Source organism: Neopsephotus bourkii, unplaced genomic scaffold, assembly GCF_033783945.1.
Source record: "Neopsephotus bourkii isolate Nb327-2 ecotype Australia unplaced genomic scaffold, CSIRO-AGI_Nbou_v1 NB_1574, whole genome shotgun sequence".
In the NCBI taxonomy this organism is placed as follows: domain Eukaryota; kingdom Metazoa; phylum Chordata; class Aves; order Psittaciformes; family Psittacidae; genus Neopsephotus; species Neopsephotus bourkii.
In genome coordinates, this window is record NW_026902050.1 from 4,856,146 (window position 1) to 4,864,370 (window position 8,225).

General features: G+C 41.2%; 1 long non-coding RNA gene across 1 annotated transcript; it reads right to left on the reverse strand.

The window, feature by feature from the left end:
* Positions 1–8,113, reverse strand: LOC133222171 (uncharacterized). The gene is made up of 3 exons (XR_009728217.1): positions 7,973–8,113; positions 6,546–6,775; positions 1–664 (listed from the first exon to the last, which is right to left on the reverse strand). It is a non-coding gene; the product is annotated as an uncharacterized LOC133222171 (long non-coding RNA).
* Between the last annotated feature and the right edge of the window lie 112 nt (positions 8,114–8,225).

The window sequence follows — 8,225 nt, forward strand, 5'->3', positions numbered from 1 at the left end:
AGGTAAAAATCAAAATCACATCTTGGCTATCCTTTTGCTCCTTCAGAAATGGAATATAAACTGGGGATACATGGTTGTAAGGATAGTAATGATATAAGAAGCCTTTCAGCTCTTGGGCATCAGTTCTGAACACACTATAATGTAAAGGCTATGTTTTAAAAGGTGGCATCTCTGCTGAGCTGACACAGTAAAAATCTGATTCCCACTAGATGTCTCTGCTGTTCCAGAGCAGTTGTCGCTCCGAACCTTGGTGCTGCCTAGAAAGGCCATAGAGATGAGAAGCATGTATACCAAATTTACCTTTTTACTTCCTAAACAGAGCTGGAGTCAGGGTAACCAGACAGAGCAATTTGCCTCATAGTTTTCTGGTACCTTACATTCTACATCTTTCCAAATAAAAAATATAGCCCCAAAAGGTAATCTTCAAATATTTTCTACATGGCACAGTCCCTGGGGGAGCTTATAGGAAGGAATAGTGGATCCTTCCCCTCCCTTGTCAGCAAAATTGGCTGCCCAATATCAGCTGCCCCTCACTCACCAGCACAGCAGCTTCGGGAGCAGAGGGGAGAAGGGGAGTGGGGGGGGGGGGAGCACGGCACCTTCCTCTGGACACTGCAGGTCTCCACATCTCTGGAGGCAGTGGCTGGATTTCCATGTCACAGTTCTGAAAGGAAGGCATAAACAAATCTTACTAATTATTATTACTGGAAAGTAAATACAGCTAACATTTGCAAAAATGTCAAATTGCATTTTTTGTTACCTTTTCAGTGGATTTCAGAGTATTCCTTTTATAAATTATTGCTGTCTTATTTCAGTCTTCATACAAGTTGCAGAGCCGGGTGACTATGAGAATTATATTTAAATAAAATATTAATGTGAATGTTATTACACATCTACCTGTAGTTGCTTGCAGTAAAACGATGCTTTTATCTGACATTTGCAAACAATTTATAACAAACCACCTTTGCAAAAGACTCTGCATGGGGCTGACATTACAGATGGAAAGTAATCAGCTTTGTAGCAACACTGTCAAAAGGCCACTTCCACTAAAAATATGCTTAAGCCCCTGGAAATTGCACTGCATCTTTAAGCCTATCTGTAAAAGAGCTTAACTGTAAGAAGTAAGGATACCTCATTTATGCCAATACATTTTAAATTTAAATAGTAACTGCTGATCCTTACAGAACTGACTGGGGCCTGAGCACTGATTGTCTGAGTCCTCTCAAATTACCTTCAACCTTGTTCCTGACATTGCTGGGCAGTGCATGGAAATACACAGCTTGGAGCTGATCAGAGCCCCCGAGTGCTGTTACCCTTTTTTTTCCAAAATAGTCCAGGAAAAGGACCTATTTTTAATATACCGTGCTCATTCTCAATAGTTGAGTAAACAGAGCTGGTCATTTTCCTACATTCTTTGAAGCCTTGCAAAAATGTCATTTAAAAGTAATTGTGTAATAAAAGCTGGGATTTTTTTCCCTAGGTGAACAGTGAAAACTCTTCTTGACAATTAAAACTGACAATTAATTCTTGCCTCACCTGTGAAACTCATCATATTCCATGCTGTATAACTTGATGCTGTGATAACTTGTGCTTTTAATATACTTGGTTTATACAGGACTAATTTAAATGGCTGCTCAACTATCAAGATTCCTTTTTAGTTTTACAAACAGCCTAAGGCAGGCAACACCTTTTGAATTAGTGCAATTGCTTGAACAAACACACTACTGTCCAAACAGTGGTCACAGGTTTTAAACAGTGGAGAAATTTGGCTTCACCTGGTGCAAACCACCTGCAGAAGGAAAGTGTGCTTTTTGGTTTCCTATGGAAATTGTCTCTTGCAGGCACAGGGTAAATCAAGCAGCAATTGCTACCTAGCTCACTTACAGCCTGGGGGTGTGTTGCGTTTGTCTTATTTTACAGCTTGAGGCCATGGCCAAATTCTGAGCTCAATTATGGCAATCTTCACCATTAATCTGATAAAGATGCCCCAGGAACACATTTGCTGCATTTACTCCCAGTGCCAGCAATTTGTTTCCATCTTTCCCTGGTTGTGAGAGAAATGCCCCCAACACAGAGCTCAGCAGAACAGGGTCTCCTCTCCTGGTGCACGGTTTGAGGAGAAGCAAGTCATGTCCCACGCGTCTTGCTGTTAGCCTAATGCACTGCCAAAAGAAGCACCAAAGCCAAGTGGCTTTGCCTCAGTCATCAGAAAAAACGTAAATGCCATGATGCTGAGATTAGAGTATGGTGGGTTTTTTTCTCTTCCAGTGCCAAAAGAGATGTTGCCAGATTTAAGAAATAAATAAGTCATTCACAGAAGACTGATGAAGTTCAGTGTCTTTCACTTGTATTTTGGAGGGTTTTGGCCATTGCGAATGGCAAAATGAGATAGCTGCAAATTACTGAAGTAACTCAAGAACAAAACTCCCTCTGCTTCCTAATACTTTAATGTGTGCTGCCAAGATTTTTACAAATCAATAGTAACTGTACATGATGGCAATGGAGCCCATTTAAACAAATTTTTTTATCAAATCCTGGAATCAATAATAAATGCTCCCAGTAGTACCAGTTCTTGGCTGGTTTGGGGGTCTGTTGGCTTTTTAATAACAAGTGTATATGCCTCAGTTTTCACTTTACTAAACAAAACCATGAAGTGAATACAGAGGGAAAGGTCACAAAATTAGGGCAGATTAAAAGTAATGTTTCACATGATGAAAAATTAAACTCGGGATTTCGCTGTCACAAGATGTAATTAAAGCCAAAAACTTAAAAACTCTCAAATGGATTATTGCTTCTATAGATAATTTAAGGAGTAACATCCAAATACTTTGAAAAAGAAAAAAAAGCTTATCCTCCAGGTCTTGGAAATGAGTTTGTACACTGACAGTGCAACAGGTCAGGGGCAGGCTGTGTCACACACAGCTGTTGGGCACTTTGTAGTAGTTTCTGATAAAACATCTAGCCCAGGTAACTCGTAAATAAGACACTGGACACCACAGAGACTTACCAGGTAATGCAGTGTGGCAGTTCCTACGTTGTTCATATTGGTATTTTGTAAACAGCTATTAAATATGTAAATGAAATGCTGATTTTTAAAAGGGATCTCTCACATTTCTGCACATCTAACAGGATATACTTCACTGGTTCTTTCAGCTGACTCCAAGAAACACACACAAACCTCATTATTTTACTTCACTGAAGCCTTACAGATATGGAAGGCTTCAAATCACAACATGAGGATTTCTGTTGCAGTCTAAATGATATTTGTTGCCCTGACAACAGCATGCAAGCATTATTTATTAGTTCATGCATTATTGATAATCCTCTAATTTGTGTGTGATGGGAGGAAGTTGGTCTGCTAGTAAGTTATAAATGGAAGAGTATCAACAACTTGTGTGAGTTGGTGACAATTCTATATATAGCTAGTACCAGTGCTTGCTCTGCTGATGCCATAAAACACATTTCTTACCCACTGGTGGTGCAAGAAATCTCCTGCAGCCATGAGTTTCTACTCCAGTCTATGATTAATATTCTTTTTTTCCAATTTGGATTGGGCTTTTTTGTTGGATTTTTTTTTTTCTATTTCAAAGACAGAACAATAGATTTTAAAGATATTTCCTAATTATATACAGAGCCCAAAGAGAGTCTCGGGGTGAACACATAAATGTTTCCTCTCACTGATTATTGGGCAGGAAAATAGAAAATGTTAAAGTAACAGTAGAAGACAGAGATCTCTTCCTCTACAAGCAGGGATTAATCTTCCCCAGTTTGCATCTTACATAAAATATGGTTCAGCTTGTCTACTCAAGGCTGACAATGTATTTCTGAAGAGACAAGAACAAAATCACCTCTGGTCAACTCTGAGAGACAGGTTTACTTCTGTCTTGCTCCATTTATTTCATTAGGTAAATGGAGTTATTACCCCAGTTTTAAACCATCTGACATCTCATTATAGTGGCAGACCTGGCATCTTCAAGCACCAGTGAAGAGACTGACAGCATGTCTTGTGATTCAAATGAGATATCAATAGAAATGTCTCCTGATAATGAACTAAGGAGTATTAATTCTTTCTTTTTTCTTGGTGTCTTCTTTCTGTATGCAAACCAGGTATTTCTTTTTGTTATTTTTTAATTTTGATATACATTTATTTTTAAAACAAGAGAACCCTGTAATTTAGTTATAAGAATTATATATTTTTAAATCCAGCTAGCAACATCATCCTTTGATGGACAATCTTAAAATGGGGTCTGGCTCTCATTCTCACAAACCAGTTGCTGTCTGGCACTTTGCCTATTTAAATACACACATAGGAATGCAGTTTTCACCTCTGAGTGTTAAGCATCCCTACTGGTTAAAAATAATCCTTGTAGAGAAAGCACAGCTAATGACTGATCAGATATTAAGGCAGAAATATTCCTGTATTTCTCAGCAATTGCACCCACATGCATAAATACATTTTCCACATATTTATTTTACGAAGCTGTGCTATTCTAAATAAGTTGATCACAATCAGGATCTTCTCTTCAGTGTTACTATAATTGTTTTGTACTCTGGATGGAACAGAAAACACAAGCAAAAGTGAAAAAACTGAGGAAAAGAGCCCTCAGCATAAAGAGTTCAGATGAACAGAAGTGTTAGTAGAAAATGTTTGGAGCAGGAACCTAAAGACGTATCTTTAGAATCAAGGGAGAACAGAGAATTATAAATACCAACAAAACGTCAATATGGCAAAATGACCTTTTGTGCTAGATGAGTATGTTCAACAAAGCTCTAAAGTCTGAATCAGATTTAAATACGCATATAACCAAAATGAATAGGAATTAAGAAGGTAAATTAATTCCTAAGGGAAATCGCTGTAGATCTCATTAGTTCAGGAACGAGATACCTTAAAACTTTTAATTAAAGATAATATTTACTGCAAATGAATAAGAGTTGGCAGGTTTCAGCAGAAACCATAATCTCATTTATGCAAAGTTTTCTTATATTAAGGCAGACATCATTAATCTCATTGGAGATGCCCTCCAGACTGACAGTGCTGTAGCACCAAGGTGATTTCTTACAGAAGTCTTTTTATCTACACAAAAGAAATCTAACTCAAGCAGACACAAACCATAAGAAGGCCTGAGCAATTAGAGATATCACTGTGCAAATAGAGTACTGACTTTATCATGTTAGTAAGCCTCTCATAATGAGCTCACTTCTAACAGGGCCCATCTTCCCACTAGCAGCTGAAAAATTAACACTAACTGGAACTCATATTGCTTAGTTAATCTGCACAGTAATCCAGCTCTGGATCTGCTCTGACTTGGAAAGAAATCTCTTTTGGAGTTGGAGTCTGCATAAAATTAAATAGCAAACTGTAGATGATACGATGTACTCTGAACAGCCATGGGAAAGTTCCACATTTCTGTTTCATCATAGTACAGAATAGGTTTCTTTTTACAAGGCTGAATTCATATAAAGGGTACGCAGTACTAACTGAAGTTGTAGTCTGGTAACTGAAGTTTAGTCTGTTTGGTAACTGAAGTTTAGTCTGTTTGGTATCTGTGTTCAGAAACTGTAAATACATACTGGTAAAAACCTAGGTAGGTTTTGGTAGAAGACTGGAAACGACCACACCAAAACAAGTATTTTGAAAAGATAAAGCTCCAGGAGGATATGAGTTTGCAGGATTTTGTATTTGACACGCTAAAGAAAATTCACCTTGCTGGTTTGTAGTGAGTAATAAGTGAATATTCTAGCATACCATGCCATGGATATTAATGAACTACTACAACAGCAGAAACAAACTGATCCAGGGCATCTTCTATTAATCAAAATATAATGACAAATAATTAATTAATGAATAATGTGACCTAATCACTATGGTAAAGCTACTGCTTATTGCACCTCTAGTTTGAATTTGCTCTAGCTTCAGCGGAGTTTTAAAGAACTTTTAGTACTGAAAGACTAACTACAGTGCAGAGGATGACATTACTACAACATTTGTAATATTTTTGTGTGTGGTTTGAAACAAAGCTGAAATTCTGTCTCTGAGCAATAAAAAAGTTCTTCGATAACATCATAACTGGCACAAGATTTCGTTATAGAAAGCCCCAAAGCGGCAGAGTTCACTTCCATGACTAACGCCTGATTTGTTTTATTTGCTAATCTTTCATCAGAAATGTACAAACAATTCACAGACTTCGCCTGGGTAATCAATGGGTAACCCTTTTCCTGTCACGCTTCCCTACCCACCAGTCAGTCAGCATAAACGTTTTCACTGTAACAACTGCTCCACCTTGGAGTGCATCGTAAGGCTGCAATATCACCACTTGCTAGGATCTAAAGAGAAGTCTACATCAGTAGACAGCAAAATCAATGCTCACCCAATTACAGATATTTTTCAAAAATATTGCAGGCTCAGTTCATTCATCTTTTATGTCGGTTTTCCACTTTGGGCCAAATACCAGCAGAGCTGTTTCTGCAGCGTGATGGATCTTAGTGGAACAAAGAAGTTACTTTCATCACTGCCATATAAATATCCTGATGCTCTCTAATCCCACCTGGTTGTCTGGGGCACATTTTCTATCTTTCCCCTAGATACTGGAATATTGAAATAGATGTGAGAAGAACCTTCACCTGCCGCTTGACAGGAGATGCAAGAGAGGAAACAACCCTCAGGCTCACAGCTCTGAGAAACTTTGCCATCTAGACAAGAATAATTTTTCAAAACACATACATATTTTTCTCCACGATTCTCCTCTGGTACCTCCGGTTCTTTCAAACTGTACTCCTTCAGAAGAAAGTTTGTATGTAACCACAGTTCCTATACACACCGCTATGTGTTCACAACCACCCCGCTCTTCAGGAAACCTAGCTAACACTCTTCATGTTATTTACTCCATTCTTTTACTGAAACCTTCCTGTGTCAAACCTGCCTAGTGACAGGGTTTGCTGAGGAGTTTTTCCTTTACAGTCGGCTGTGGGACTGCTTCTTCCTGCTAAGGAGACAAAGAGCTCTTTTTCCCTCTCTGTTTAACCAGTAACCCTAACCATTCTCACTCCAAAAGGAGGCACAATTAAGCAATACACAAAGAACTGCTATCCAGCCAGCAACTCTGTAAAGCTTCAGAAACTGGATATGCCTTGTCATTGCTCATCTGGTGTAGAGTGAAAGGTAATAACATAATCATACAGTGGTTTGGCTTGGAAGGGACCTTAAATCTCACCCATTTCCAACCCCCTGCCACAGGCAGAGACACCTTCCATTATAGCAGGTTGCTCCAAGCCCTGTCCAACCTGGCCTTGAACACTGCCAGTGATGGGGCAGCCATAGCAAATACCTAACCTAAATCTCCCTTCTGTCAGTTTAAAGCCATTCCCCCCTTGTCCTGACCCTACAGGCCCTTGTAAAAAGTCCTTCTCTAGGCTTCTTGTCGGCCCGTTTAGGCACCAGGAGCTGCTCTAAGGTGTCCCAGAGCCTTCTCTTCCCCAGGCTGAACAAGCCCAGCTCTCTCAGCGTGTCTCCATAGGAGAGGTGCTCCAGCCCCTGAGCATCTTTGTGGCCTCCTCTGGACTTGCTTCAACAGGTCCACATCCCTGTTGTTTTGCAGGCCCCCGAGCTGGATGCAGCACTGCAGGTGGGGCCTCATGAGAATGGAGTAGAGGGGCAGAATCACCTCCCTTGACCTGCTGGCCATCCTGCTTGCCATGCTGCCCATTTTGATGTAATCCTGACCCACACACGGCTGTGATGGCCACCGCAGCAACTGAGGTCAAATACCCCCACTCCACCCCGGCCTCAGTTTTTCCTCTATTTTGCCGGAACAGCTGTTCAGCGCTGCTGTAGCTCGGCCCTTGGTGGTTCCGCTGCGGTGTCCCTGCTCGCCCAAGAGCTGCCCGTGCCCATGGCCGCAGGAAACAGGACGCGACCCGCCTCCCAAAACGGCCGCTTTATTTTACTGCCACCTACTGGAAAAAACACCGTTACTTTTAACATGGCTGAGGACGGGGCAGCGGCCTGTGCAGCCCCGACAGCATCGGGCCGCAAACGCCCGACAGACGCTGGGGTGAGGCCGGCAGTACGTCACGCCGGGGCCCGCACCCTCGCAAGCCGGGCAGGGCCTCGCCGAGCAAAGGGGGCCTTCGAGAGCTGCAGCCCAGAGATCAGCGTGGGGGCCACGCGTCGGGGCCGGTTCCGCTCCCCGCCGAGCCCTGCTGTGGGCCCGGCACCAACGTGCGGC